General features: G+C 42.7%; 1 protein-coding gene across 1 annotated transcript in view; it reads right to left on the bottom strand.

Moving 5' to 3' along the window:
- LOC122793585 (solute carrier family 35 member E2A-like) overlaps positions 1-5,293 on the bottom strand; it is a gene marked incomplete in the record, with an annotated part of 983,710 nt that extends 978,417 nt beyond the window's left edge. Inside the window, 2 exon segments of the mRNA XM_044061755.1 lie at positions 3,914-4,011; positions 4,821-5,293.
- Between the last annotated feature and the right edge of the window lie 10,295 nt (positions 5,294-15,588).

Below are 15,588 nucleotides of genomic sequence, written 5' to 3'. Positions count from 1 at the left end.
ACTTGTTGATTTGATTAGGTAATAGTTTATATATACTTTTTATTTTAATTTTTGCAACTGGAAACAGGTTAGAGATGGGATAGTAATCTCTACAGTTTTTAGGAGTTGCTAACTTATGAAGGAAATAACTGAGGTCTGGGGAAACAATTACAGTGGCTTTATTTCTTTAATAGGTACTTTGTTAAAATGGAAGGTGGAAGCACACTCAGTGTATAACTGAAAGGCACTACAATTACCTAGCAGTTGATTATTAAGGTAACCGTAATGTTTCTGAGGGATGAAAAAAGGAAAGCTTTATAGTCTTCTGTGAAGTTTAAGTCAGTCAGAGATGCTATAAGGTAGTGACGTTGGTACAAAATTTGAGACAGTACCATTAAAATTGATTTCCTTCCAAAGCTGCATTTAGTTGTTTATGCCTCAGGAATTCTGCTTTTACAGAGATGGTCAGTAATCTAATCTAGTCTACTTCCCAAGACTGAGGTAATTATCATAAAGTTTGTTCTCTATGGGGTTCTGCTTCCATGTTTTACAAGCATTGTCTGTTTGATCATTTTAAGATCAGTAGTTAGCCAGGAACAGCTTGCTCCTCTAAGCCTATGGTAAGGAAAAGTTGGTTTTGGATGTTAGCCAGAGTAGTGGAAAAAAAGGCTAGGGCAGAGATTGGGTTGATAACTTCATAAAAGGCTGTTCAGTCAACAGACACAAGCATGGTGTTAAAGGTCTTCAGACTTCTGATTAGGGAATATGTGGTGGTCTTTTAGGAGCTTTAAAAGACCAAGTGGTAGTGACTGAGCAATGATCACCATATGCAATGTTTTGTGTTTGTGCATTATTCCTCCTGGAAGGCTATACAAAGGCGCAAGGAGAATAAATCTGTATGTCTGGACATATTTAGCAGTGGCAGATTCAGCTCTACATTCAATTACTTGAGTTTCCACTACCATTATTTATTTTACATTTGTTAATTAGGACAGACCACTGATGACAACCCATTTCAGGGAGAACAGCTCCAAAGAAACAATAAAATGCATGATACAATGAAATTAAAATATAAATAATGCTGCCATTAACTGAATGAATAAAAAACAAGTTAATGCAAAAATATGATAATGATGACTACGTTGAAAAGAGGAAGAAGTCTCTATTATCAGCCACAATGAAAAGGGTCTACCGTCTCTTTTGTCCTGTAAAACAAAACATTTAGACTAGACTATTTATAGAGGTATACTTGCACATAATGGTGTACTACTAATGTATTCAAAGAAAACAGAATCCTAACCTACTTCAGTACATCATCCCCAGTGCCACTGTCCCCTCCTTTTCCTAATAACTACTTTAAATATGACTATCAAGAGCTTCTCTTTCCTCCACTCTATACGCAGTAAAAGATGCTCTCCTTTTATATATATATATATATATATATATATATATATATATATATATATATAAACAAAATGTAAACTTACTGTATATAAACTCTACTTGTAATTAGCACTGTTTGCACTATATCACTACCATTTTACTAAGTTGTTGTTGTGTCTTTCGGCTTTTCCCGGTTAGGGGTCGCCACAGCGGAACTCCGGTCCGCTAATGATTGGAAGTAGATTTTTACGTGCCAAGTTGCCGGCCCTGACACACAACCTTCAATGAAGGTACGCCCATTCACGCATGTCTCCACACAGAAGACGCTCTAGCTGAGAATCGAACAGGACAATGTCATACTGTGAGGCGACAACGCTACCGCAGCAGTACCATTTTACTAAGTGTTATAAGTAATAATCCTTGGACTCGGGGATGCTGCTATGGGTCACAGATGGACCCTAAGATGACCCATTAATCCACCTCTAGATTTCAGATCTGTTCAATAAGACTGTAGTTGCTGACACAGGAAAAGTGCAGTCCTTACCGTTCTTGGAGTCTGTTTAACAGATAGCAACCACTTGATGGCATATCCTAACTAATGCCTTACTATCCATTCAAAGCTCAAGGTCTTGAAGTGCTGCTTTTCATCATTTTGATGATACACTGCTAATTAATCTAAAGCGGCAATCATTTTTTTCAGTCTCTTCAACTCTACGTTAAACATTTTTGATCTTCTACAGCACTATTTTTAAAAGGCCTCTCGTGTATAAAGCTTACATACTAATGGGTTTCACCATCTGCATTTATTCAAGTAATGCATCAATGGATATGCAGTGCGACTATCACGACTGAGTTTTAAAGTCCAAAACTAACAATCACAAATAATAATGTAAGATTAGGAGACAAAAATAAATGATTCTCTTTGCATAAGTCTGGAAATGCAACCATATCAAAGCAGGTCTTCACATTTTGCATGCAGTTGCAGTGAATGCACTTTCAATCAATGAAAATAACCTTCAGTCAAGAATACTGAAAAACAAAATGTGCATTACCATTGAGTACAAACAGATCTTGTTAAGATGGTATGAGGCTTGGGAACCAAGGTTAAAGAGGTATGTAGAAATTTACACGGCTCTAATATTATTAGAAAATACTTCAGACATAGTTTGTTTGGACAGATATACAGAAAGTCATTGCAGTGCAGTCCTCAGAAGTTTGGTACAGACACTTGAGTGAGTACAGAAGTCATGTCAAACATCCAGCATTCCAGAATATTACATTATAGGAATACGAGTGCAGAAGCTACGGACATAATTCAGTTTATTAGCACTGTCACTGGAGACAGTTAATCTTATCGCCACTGTAAATAATAAAACATTCTTAAGTGAATTACAATGTGTGCAGACATTCTGAAAGACACGGGAAGATTTTGGCACACTAAGGAGAGAATGGCACCTGCTCAGCACAGTTTTAGGTAATAAAAAGATAAAAACATTCATTCCAGTTTTTTCCTGTATTCTACAGTCCTATCAATTCTTATAAAAAATAAATAAATAAAACAAACAAACAAAGGCAAAGTTCAAGGTACAGCAACCTCAAAAGATGTATACTTGGAGAGCGGAGACAAGAGACTTTACTTTCACACTGGAAGGGTTCAGGAATCCCCCAACTAATTATCAGGAAATGCAGTCTGTTCAAATGGAGAACATATTACTGTAAATCAATTAACTCTGTACACATCACAATTACACATAAAAGGCACACACAAGCCACCACACAGTTGACAGTAAACACCTCGTGCTGAATGTGACAAAACAGCTAAAAATCAGTTGTATACCCCATTAAAACACAAAAGAAAAAGTACTGTTGCAAAGGGGAGAACCTCCTGTGATCCCTAAACCCCTAACTTTGAGATTACAAAAAAGTAAACAGCTCTGTCAACTGTACAGCTTTTCACAGAATGTCCAGATTTTTGCCTTGTATGTTTATCTGTTCCTCATGAAAATTGTGGCTTCTGGCAAATCACTGAGGAATGAAGTCACTCAATGATAACATGAATTTGGGTTTCAGCCTTCAAATCCTTCAGAAAATGCACACACACACATCATGTTACTCTAGCAACTAAGTGCTAGGTTTTGTCCATATTTCTTGAGCCAAGATGTTGACATCTACGAACAGTTGATATTACGCAATATTTACAATTTCTCATGCTTCATGTTCAATCAGTAACATGGTATTCCTTAGATGACAAACTACACAAAGATAGCAGCACAATGATCAGCCACGGTCAATACTTCAATGAATACATTCGATCAGAAGGGATTCGCTAATCCGTTCCAAGACAAAGCACCCTACTCTCATTTGCCGTTTCACAATCTGTGCACACACTTTATTGATACAAACGCATGCTATAGCAATATCCTGAACAGGTGTACCTATGCCAAATGCCCGACCTCTAAATGTGATTGTACTATCGCCACTGCTTTACGTAACTGCACATCTCTGACTGTCAACTGTTTAAAAAATAACCGCTACTGTTTATGTACTTTACCTGTAAACGGATAGCGAAAAACAAGGCAGATAAGCCACGTATCTTTCAACAGGGTCGCCAGAATATGTAAAGGAGTTAGAAAGCCTGGAAGTGTAAGCCTATATAAACAGAAGCACAATTAATGCATACCAAGCTAAGCGAGGATGGTGATACAACCGTTCTGTTTCAACAGGATTCACACTATTCTCACGATACCTTTTCATATCAAGGATTATTCTGCAGTATGTAGTTTTTTTCTACAACAACTAAGAGTGAATGCCTTCTTAATCTTTCAATGTCACTACTTCTAGACTCACTTACTAATGTTACTGTCATTTCAGTCTCCTCCCTTTCTTCCCAAATCAAAAAGTCAGCCAATCGCTCACCTATTCAACCTTCCTATTGACGTCAAACCCATGCCTTCTACCATGCCTTCTACCTACACATACATCTAAACCTATCAGCATTACAAAAATAGCACCAGCCTCCAATAACATCAGAAAACAACGAAAAAGACATTACAGTTTTATTCCCTTCGTTAGTATTCTCAAGAAATGCATCCGAACCTAAATAACAAATGTTCCTAACAGGAACTTCCTCCGTCTATCCACAACTACTTTTCCCATTTTGGGGGGACACGGGGTCGAGGTGTCACTTCACCAGTGGCAATCTATAGCCAAAGGTTATACTGCCAGGTGGCTAGCTAGCCCTGCTGCGGAACAAGAACTTCTTATGCAGTTCCAATTGTAATAAATCAAATCAGTAAACCTTGGCTATGTTAACGTTTATCATGTTTTTGACATAAATCATACTGTTGGACGGAATAACCTTGCAGCTCCCCACATACTTAACAGTCCAGCACAACCTTTACCACATCTATCCCAGATGGAACCTTCGCACGTGACCAAACTTTTAAAGGCTTACTTACCCCAAGACAGAATAAATTATAAACATCTGCATGGGCAGCAGAGAACACAATCTTAGCAACCTGAGCTAACCACAGGGTCTCTTCCACTGCCCACAGATATAATAAAGCTTCTCGCCAACAACGGATTCCACCTTAATAACACATAGTCGATATCGCTTCACATGCCTATCAACTGCTAAAAAGCATACTCCATCCACAACCATAACTAGCTTCTGAATTGTCTAACATCACGTCATTTGACGCCATCGACTATCCCAAAACGAACTTCGACCTGTTCATATTTTCACCAATAAGCAAAGACTTGTGCGAAAGGGGAGGATCCTTCCAAATAGTCGCCCGGAAATGATCTTCTTGTGTTAAGTAACGTGAAGAGGCTGCTTTTAAATTGTTGTTTACGTTAGTCGCAGTCATAGCGCTCCTGTTTAGAGTTTCCAATGATGTTCAGACTTTTGCTTCGTAATTTTGTTGTGTTCTCATAAAACGTGTGTGGACAGTCATCGAGGATTGAAGTCACTAAATAATGACACACAATTGAGTTTCACACTTCAAATCTTTCGGAAATGCTTGACAACGCAAAAACCCATTATTTTATCAACTTTTTAAGTTTGTATGAGGATTATTTTAAAATGTTCCCTGTTTTCGGTGTTGTGTCTCCCCATTGTTTTGTTCAGAATTTTTGCTGTAGGAAGTTGAGAGGTACGGCAGCAATTGCTGTCTTCCCAGCTCTATTAACAGGAACTACCTGATCGCTGGGTGGGAGTGAAGTTCTGTTACGAAAATCCATGCTATTTAAAGGTAGCACTCGTATCGCTCAGCTGTCCCTGATTTTGATTTAGCTGTTTCCCTCTTAATCCCTACTAAAAAAGAATTTATGTCTTACCATAACATTCCACCTGTGTTGTAGATCTTCATTCATTCCTTACTCATAAGACTTCTGTTCCATCATTGGAATCACCCGGCCAAAACACAAGCTTACACCAGCCAAAAAAAACTCTCAAGCTAAGTCCTACCCATAATGCCCCTCTTCTTCTCTTCAGATTGAGATTGCCCGCCCAGTATGACAGTGGAGATAAAGAGATAGTTGAGACAATGGAGGTCCTATCTGAGCAAATACCTTATCGGGCAGACAGGACCAAGTGATCCACTAGGAGTCATTAGGCAGGGGGATGGAGGGTGGGGTGTAAGGAATGAATGAAGATCTGCAACACAGATGGAATGTTACGGTAAGACATAACTTCTTTATCTGATGTAAATCTTCATTCGCTCCTTACTCATAGGACCGGGTCCCCAGCTACTTGCGTCCTGGGTGGCCCTATGGAAGGATATTCCTGAGCACCATTGAGCCAAAAGATACTCTTCCCCTGGAGGACATATCCAATTTGTAATGAATGATAAAGATATGGAGGTTTGCCCAAACGGCCGCTGCACAAATATCATCCATAGAGGCTCTGAAATGAAATGCCACTGATGTGGCCATTGATCTGGTGGAATGAGCCTTGATTCTGGAAGGCAAAAATAATTTGTCCTGTTGATAGACAAAGGTAATGTAATTTCTTAACCATTTTAATAAGGTGACTTTGGGGACAGCTTTCCCCAATCTGGGACCTGAAAAGGCTATGAACAGTTGGTTTGACTTTCTGAAGGATTTTCTTCTGTCCAAGTAAAAACAAAGCTGTCTTTGTACATCCAACATGTGTAACTGGTATTCACGTCTGTTGGAAAATTCAAGAAAAAAGACTGGCATATCAATGTACTGGTTGAGACTTGAATTTGAGATAACTTTGGGCAAAAAGGAAGGGTTAGTAGAACGTGATACTCTTTCTTTGTGGAAAATTAAGTAAGGTTCGTTGACACACAAGCCCTGCAGTTCTGATACCGTCCTGACTGAGGTGATAGCCACTAGGAATAAGGTTTTCCAGGAAAAAAACTTTATGTCACATGAGACGGAAGGGGGTGAGCAGGTTAAATCTTGTAGGACTAAAGCCAAATTCCATGGTTCAGTTGGGGGTCTAATAGGTAGTTTGAGAGATGTAAAATTCCTTTCATGAAGGTTTTGCAAAGATGAGACATTAATGAATCATTGAAACCATTATGGAAATTGGCGATAGCCGCCAGTTGGGGTCTAGTCCTTGTTCCTTAGCCCATATTGTAAATCTGACCCATTTGCTGTGATAAATTTTTCTGGTGGAGGGTTTATGGGAAGCCAGAAGAATCTTTCGGACTGAGGAAGATAAGTGTATTTGCCTGGCAATTAACAGAAGATGAGATACCAAGCTGTCAGCTTGAGGCTGTGAAGGTTGGGATGAACCAGCCCCTGTGGATGAGATAGGAGTCCTGGGAATGGGTCCAGGGTCCACAGGCAGTGAACCAAATGAGGCCAAAGGAAGGGGAACCAAACTTGGCGGGGCCAGAAAGGAGCAATGAGGGTGACTTTGCTTCTCGGCCATTACGCTTTCTTCGGGAACTGCAGTATGAGTGGAATGGGTGGAAAGGCATAAAGTAGATCCGGGGGCCAATCGTGAATCAGAGCATTTCTTGGTGACTCCCCCTGTGGGGGAATTAGGATGAAGAAGCTGTTGCATTTTTGGTTGAAGGGAGAGGCAAATAGGTCGCAGCAAGGCTGGCCCCAACAATGAAAAAATTGAGTCACTACTACAAGGTTGAGAGAGCATTAATGAGGCATCAGAATGTTCCTGCTCAGTTTGTCTGCAATCAGATTGGAATTCCCAGGAATGTGCATTGCTAATAGAAAGCAGTTGGAAGCTATCACCCATTGCCATACTCTTAGGGCTTCCTGGCATAAGGGATAGGATCGGGTTCCATGTTGCTTGTTGATGTACCAGACTACTGACATATTGTCTGATTGGATGGCAATTGTCCCAGATAAGGGGTTGTTTGGAATGCTTGCAACACTAAGAGTACTGCTCTCAGTTCTAGGACACTGATATGCAATTTCACCTCTATGGGGTCCCAAGTGCCTTGGATGATCCTTCCTTGAAAATGCCCCCCCTCACCCATCAGGGAAGCATTCGTAATCACTGTGGCTTTGGGTTGGGGGGTGAAAAAAGGTTGACTCCATAACTCCTCCTCTGGCTTCATCCACCAACTCAAATCCTGCTTGCATCGACTTGTTATGTGAATCGGGTGAGACATTGGATGTGTTAGAAGAGACCATTGAGAAGATAGGAGTCATTGCAGTAGCCTCATATGGAACCTTGCAAGAGGGACCAGTGGAACTGTAGCCACCATGGATCACAGCAGTTGTAGAACCTGTCTGGCTGGGACTAAGTCTTGAGAAAGTGTTATTTGAAGTTGAGGTCTCAGTTTTAGCAGCCTGTGAAGAGGCAGGGCAACTTGGCAAGAGATTGTGTCGAACATTGCCCCAATGAACTCTAAGATTTGAGTCGGTACCAGGTTTGATTTTCCTAAGTTTATAGAGATTCCAGATTTTTCTACCAGACCTTGAGTGTATGATATGGCTTGAAGCAGTAGACTCCTGGTTGGAGTGGCGAGGAGCCAATCATCTAGGTATGGAAACACATGGAATCCTTGTAGTCTGAGGTGAGCTACTACTACTGCCATGCATTTGGTGAACACTCTGGGGGCCGTGGAGAGACCAAAGGGCAGTACTCAAAAATGGTAATGATTGGCTCCCAGCCAGAAGCGGAGGTATCTTCTGGACCATTTGTCCATTTTTATGTGATAATATGCATCCTGAAGATATATAGAGCACATCCAGTCATCCTTCTCCAGGAATGGGAAAATGGACTGAACTGTGACCATCCAGAATTTTTCTTGTCTAACAAACTTGTTTAGAATACCGAGATCCAAAATTGGTCTCCAGTCCCCTGTCTTTTTTTACACTAAAAATAATCTGGAGTAAAAACCAGATCCTATTTGGTCTGGTGGGACTACTTGGATGACTCTTTTTTTTCTAGCAGCTTTTGAACTTCGAGCACTGCTGCATCTCCCTGACTGGGTGGGACATTGGGAATTCACCTTAGAGGCTTGGGATAAAGGTAGAAGGGAATATGGTATCCTCTGGTCCTAATCCTCTGCACCCAGGAGTCTGAAGTTAATGATTGCCAGACCAAGTGGTGCAGGGGAAAACATCCCTTGACTGCTTTTAGAGAACAGCAATCAGGCCGCTCTTCAGGAGTGCTGATAGGGTTGACCAGAGAAGGAATCTCTGGAACCCTGGTTACATGCTCTCCTGCCACGATAGGACCGTCCCCCAGATGAGTTCTCCCCTCTGCCCCAGGGGGATTATTTGCCACGTGTGTTGTGAATAGGTCCTTGGGGTTTCTTGAACCACATCTTTCCTCCCCTCGGATTCCTGGAGTAGGATCCTTGAAGGTCTGAAAAATGTATGCCCACAGCAGATAGGGTCTTTCCATCTTTCTCACACCTGGCTAATGTGTCCTTAACTTTAGGGCCAAATAAGGAAGACTCATCAACAGGAGCATTGACAAAGGAAGACTTGAAGGGGTCCGAAAAGTCACATAAGCACATTCAGGCATGACATCTCATGATAACACCTAAAGCAGTTGCTCTAGCTGTCCCCTCATTTGTATGGGTGATCAACTGCATGGAGGAGTTAGAAATGGAGTCTAGGGTAGCAAGCTGAGAGGAGACATTATCCCACACCTCTCAGGTAATACCCCTGCCAAAGTACCTGAAAGTTCTGAAATCAAGTCCCTCTGGAGATGTGTGAAATGTGCCATGTAATTCAGAGACCATATGGCATAGGTCTTTGAAGCGTGTGTTCACTTTCCCAATCTGTCTATTGTCTGGGACTCCCTGTTTGGAGGATAGACAGTCAAACTTTCTTTCGCAAATTCTTTCTTGGTGGCCACCGCAACAACCATGGAGCCTACTGTCAAACCCTTGGACCAATGAGGGTGGTCTTCTGGTGGGGAAAGAATCTTATCAGACCTCTGGGGAATCGGCTCAACATTGTCAGGGGCCTTCCAGGCATGCTGCACAATGAGCTTAATTAGTTCATCTGCAGGTGGGGTCACCCAGGAAGTAGAGGGTAGAGCACAGAAGGCTTTCAAGAATACAGATTCCTCAGTAGAAGGGTTGATGGGCTTCCAATTGCCCGTCTGTTTTAGGATCTCCAGTATGTCTCCAAAGGAGACATCTTCAGGGGGTGATTGTGGGGACCCTTCTGTCTCATCAAAATCCATATCTTCGGTGAAGGATTCCTCGGGGGAATCAAGGTGCTTTCTCTTGCATGTTCTCTTTCGAGGTGGCTCCTCTGTGAGGTCTTCCGAGGAGGACTCCGAAGAGTGGGTGCCCTGGAGCAGGTTCTCTTGCTGCTCCTGTGCTCGAAGTCCCTGCATAGTGGGCTGTGTCAACTCCATGCTAGAGGAGAGAGATAGATCAGTTCTGACACTGGAGGTGCCGACTGCATGCTTGTGGAAGCAAGAGCCCTCTCCATCTCCTGGAAGGCTGGTCTACCCAAAGAGGGGTGGGAGCCCAGAACTGAGAGGGACATCCTTGGAACCGGGGTCACATCCTTCTCTGATGAGCCCACCACCCAGAACTGCCAGAATAGCCGGAGCTGTAGATGGCACCATAGAAAAAATTGGCGCCGAACTAGGAGTCACAGTGTCGACAGACCAGTCACGGTCCCGAGGGTGGATCGGCTCTGAATGAAGAGGATTCCAGAGGGGAGGCTCTCTAACTGTGAGGGGAATAGTCACAGGATCCGAAGGCATAGGCACCGGAGTAGGCATCAGAACAGAGGGCTCCAAAGCCTGGGAAGAGGTTGAAGGAGGATATGCTGGTGACTGTGCAGAGACAATTTTGACTCCAGCTGGGAGGGAAGTCCTGGTTGGGGTTGGAATTCCTCTAGCTGTCAAAACTTGATCAACAAGCCTCACTACATTTAATTCATAGGTGTGTACTAGGCTAATGGCCCTAAAGCCTTTACAAGCCTAGCCCAAAAAGAAATTGCCCAGGCACTGTGCCACCTGATGTTAGTTCTCAGTGCCCATATCCAGTAGGGCAACTGGAATGATACCTGGAGTGAACTTTATGTTACCCATCCACTCGTCAAGATTTCTCTTGAAGAGGGCCATTGAGGTGCTCTGCTTGACATGAATGGGAAGTTTATTCCAGAGTATGGGCAGTCTTTGGGAGAGGAACCTGTCTCTCCAGCATGTTCTGTTCTTATAGTAATGAGGTTGTGATCTTTGGAGCATGTGGTGTAGGGGATTTGTTTTTTTTTAGGTGTAGCATTTCAAGTAGGGCTGGGTTAGACATGGATTTGTAAGTCAAGCAGATATCACCTCTAAGTAGAGGATAAGAGACTGAGAACAGCTGAAGTTTCTTGAGTCTGCCCACATAGGACATGTGTTTAAGGCCTAGGATCCTTTTTGTGAGGTATTTTGTGGCCTCTCCAGCAGTTGTAGGTGTCTGATCAGGTACATGCCAAATGGGGTGTCATATTTCATAATTGGTCTAATGAGGGATGAGTAGAGAGGGATGATGACCCCTTTCTTCCTGGATGCAAAACCTTTGGTTATAAGATGCGCCACGTAGAAGGACTTTCTGGCCACAGTGGCAATGTGGTGATTGAATGTGAGGTGGCTGTCGACCTAGGTGCCCAGATCTCTTATGGACCTTCAGTGTTCAGTGGGCTCCCATCAACGTGGTAATTCATGGGAACTGAGATTTTTCCAAAGGAGATGATAACACATTTTGTGGCATTAAGCTTCAGGCCATGGTTCTGACACCAGTCATTAGCCTCAGAGAGGCCCTTTTGTAGGATGTCTGCATCACTTGGGGAGTTGATAATGACTCGTAGCTTGCAGTCATCAGCGAACTTGGTCAGTCAGAGTCCTTCTGTGTTGGCCTGGACTTCTGAGAAGTAGATGCCAAACAGGAGAGGGCCGAGGACCGAGCTCTGTGGGACTCCACTCGTGACTGATCAACAGTCTGACTTGGAATCTGCAACTTTCACTCTGTGGGTCTTGTCTGTGAGCCAATTTGCAACCCACCTAGTGATATAAGGATTGATGCCTAGTTTGGTGAGTTTATCAATGATACCTGAGTGGAGAATGATATAAAAGGCCTTGGCCAGGTCGAGGTAGGCTGTATGCACAGTCTTACCCTCATCCACAGCTTTGGTGACTGCCTCGAAGAAGTCAACCAGGTTCAGCAGGCAGGATCTCCCCTTGACAAAGCCAAACTGTGTGGGGTCAAGAGTTTGGAGATTGCCTATATCTTTATTAAGCAGGTCCATGATGATGCACTCCATAGCTTTGCATACCAGACTCACCAGGCTAATGGGCCAGTAGTTCCCAGGGTCTGTAGTTGCTCCCCCTTTATGGAGCAGGATGACTGTAGCAGTGCACCATTCATTAGGGACATAACCTGAGGTAAGGCTGTGATTGAACAGGGCAAACAGATGTAGTGCCAGTTCATTTTGTAGCTCATGTAGGATGCAGCCAGGGATATTATAAGGTCCCATGGATGCTGTATTCTTGGCTTTGGACAATGCAGCTTTTACCTGTGCCACATAAATAGTGGGTACCAGGCTTTCTTCTGGTATTGTGATAGGGCTCTTGAGGGGGGAGAGGGGTAAAGTTGGCACTGAATCTGTTGGCCAGTATGTTGGCTATATCTGTTGGCTCAGTATAGGAGGTGCCACTGTGCAAAAACTCAGAGCAAATCTGGGTATTGCCTTTGAGGTTTCTGATATAGCTATAGAAGGCTTTATGGTTGTTTTTGGTGTCAGTCGCAATTCTGCCTTCATAGCTGGCTTTAGAGGATTTGATAAGGGATCTCAGCATTTTGTTGAGACTGATAAGGGAGGTTTTCCAGTCTTGTGACTTCATTTTTTTTTTTTTTTGCAACAGTTTTTCCTTCTGTTGTAGAGTTTATTGATGGCTGGGAACCACCAGATTGGCTTCCTTTTTTTGGAGGAGAGTGTCTTAATTCTATTTGGTATGGCAAGGTCCATGCATTTGTGTACATGCTCGTACAGTGCATCGGTGTATGATTCGTCAGTCATGCAGCTATTTTCCATTGGCATGAGTGCTGAGAAGTTAGCCACCTCTGTTTTTAGGAGCCCAAAGTCAGTTTTAGAGAAGTTTTTCAGGGTGGTCACTTTAGCGGGGGTAGTAGGTGAGATGGAGATTTCCATGGTGATCAGTTTGTGGTCAGATTTAACCAGGGAGGAATTGACTATAGGTGTGGAGCAACGGTCTCCCATGTTGGTGATAACCAGGTCGAGCATGTTGCTTCCTCTAGTGGTGGTCAGAATGAGCTAGTCCAGGGCATTGGAATTGCTACATTCCAGAAAGAGTTGGGCCTGTACATTGGTACTTGAATAGTTTTCTCAGTTGATGGAAGGGTAGTTGAAGTTACCCAGTATGAGAGTATTGGGTTGGACCTTGATAGATTCCAGTGTGCTTAAGAAGTTGGAGTGAGAGTCTAGGGACATGTTTGGGGTTCTGTAGCAGGCTATGACTTATATCACCATCTTACCCAGTGTCAGTTGTACCTGAAGTATCTCGGATGCATTATGCTGGGATACCAGTCTAGAAGTGTGTGTATCCTTTAAGAATATGGAGACACCACCTCCTTTGGAGCTTCTAGCCATATTCTGGGGCCAAAAGGTATGGAATGAGTTGTAGCCTGGGAGTGCAGGGGTGCTTTCTGCATCTTTAAACCAGGTCTCTATTACAGCACAGATGTCAACATTCTCCATTTTGAGGAGAGCTTCGAGCGAGTGCATCTTGAAATTTAGACTTCCAACATTAAGCAGCATGACCCTCAGATTTCATTTGTTTGTAGCTGTTACAGTGGAATTTTAGTCTTTGGAACACTGTCCAAATAAAGCACTATAGGGGTGGCAAGAGCCTTGGCCAGTACCTGGAATCCCAGGCGTGACAGATACAGGCCGTCTCTGGCAATGCATCGAGGTCTGTTGATTATGTTGTCCTAGGCAGACAGTTACTGGATCCCCTTAGAATGACACCAGAAACTTAGCCAATTGTTGAAGTCAATAATTTTCTGCTCATACTGTGGTATTCTGGGTGACAGTAGAATACTGCTCAGAGCTAGGGTTATACCTGCCTGGGCCACATAATCTGAGATTTCCATCACATCTCTTTTCATGTTGTCCAGGGGGGTACATCTCAGGTCATTCACACCCACATGGACAATGAGTCATATTTGTACTTATGGAGTGACCTGAGTGCATGTGTTATATGGCAGATCCTGGCACCTGATAGACAACTGACTGTCACCTTCTCCTTGTTCAACCTCGTGAGTAGAACATCAGTGTGCCTCACATTTGAGTCTCCTATGATTAGTACATTGGGCAAAGTGTTTTGCCTTAAGGGCTTTAGTTGAGGGGCACACTGTGGTGGTGAGCTATGTATTCTGGGGTTGGTATTGTGTTGTGGTGGTTGAGTGCATTTCCATCTCAGGGGTCTCTGTTGTTTGGGTAAATTTTTATTGAGAGCCTCCGAGAAGGTGGGTGTATGGTTTATATTTCTATGTGTGGGTTGTGATGGTTGGTGTTTTGGAGGGCTGTGTGTTCTAGTTACAGGTGTTGACCTTTTCCTCTTGACCAGCCAGTTCGATCTTGGTTGGAGCTCGCACTGCATCTCACAGGTATGAGTGTTGGCAGATAAGAGGAGAGGGTTGTCTGTGTACAGTTGCCACACTGTCTCAGAACGCCCAAGTGCATCAGGTTAGCAGAAGAAAGTACAGAAAATTGCCCTACAGACATACCAGGAGGGATGGTCATAACTAACTAATTCGGAGAGACTCCTGGTGGACCATGTAGATATTCCAGAAGGAGTGTCTGGTGTTTCCAGAAAAGGGTTATATTGTTATCCAAGGAAGGGATCTATAGTTGGTGAGTATCTAGTCCTAGGCAAAATTTTGGATTTCAGCGCCGATGATCGAACCACTATCGGTGCCGAGATTGTGTCTGGTACAGAGGGTATAGTCAGTACCGAAGCAGGTGTAGAAATTGTCGGTTCAGTGGTTGCCAATGGCTTTGGCACCATATAACTAGTCATGGGTGCTGGAGCCAAAATAGTCCATGCAGATAATTTTGCCATTTTTGGTTCAGAAATGGTCTGAGTGCTTTGGTTCCGTAGAAGTCGGAGAGGTCAGAATCGAATGGCATCTCTTTTTCTTATCTTTTCTGGGATGTGGTGAGACCTCCACCTCAGAAAGGGTCTCCGAAAAAGTTTTTTTTTAGCAAGCCGTTAAGAATGAGTTTGTTCTTGTGCTCAGCAAGTCTGTGAAAACTAAAGTTTTGCACAAGTCACAAGGAGGTTGATTATGGAGGTGGGGAACTCTAAGGCAGTAGACACACATTAAGTGTCTGTCTGAATTGGGCATTTTCTGCCCACATTTCTCACAGTTTAAATTTGGTTGTTCCTTTTTTGTCTGACATATTTAAGGTAACAACAGATATAGAAAAAACAGTCAGATACACACAGAAAATCCACAGAAGACAGAGGACTATATAAAAAAAAAAATATATGTATATATATATATATATATATATATATATATGTTTTGTTTTTTTTTGTTTTTTTAAGAAAGGGGGAAAGGAAATACCAACTATGGTAACAGGATTACCACAAGGGTAAGGGAGGGGCTGTACCAGCAATGGTACTTAAACTACCAAAAAACAGGTAGAAGGATAAAGGTCTCAGATAAGAAAGACATATAATCATAAGAAGGGGCAGAAAGTACAAGTAAATTCAAGAAAGATATGACAAAATACCAA

This window comes from Protopterus annectens, chromosome 2.part0 (assembly GCF_019279795.1).
Source record: "Protopterus annectens isolate FY-2018-M chromosome 2.part0, PAN1.0, whole genome shotgun sequence".
In the NCBI taxonomy this organism is placed as follows: Eukaryota; Metazoa; Chordata; order Ceratodontiformes; family Protopteridae; genus Protopterus; species Protopterus annectens.
Note: the sequence above shows the minus strand (reverse complement) of the source record. Positions and strands in the feature narration are given on the sequence as shown.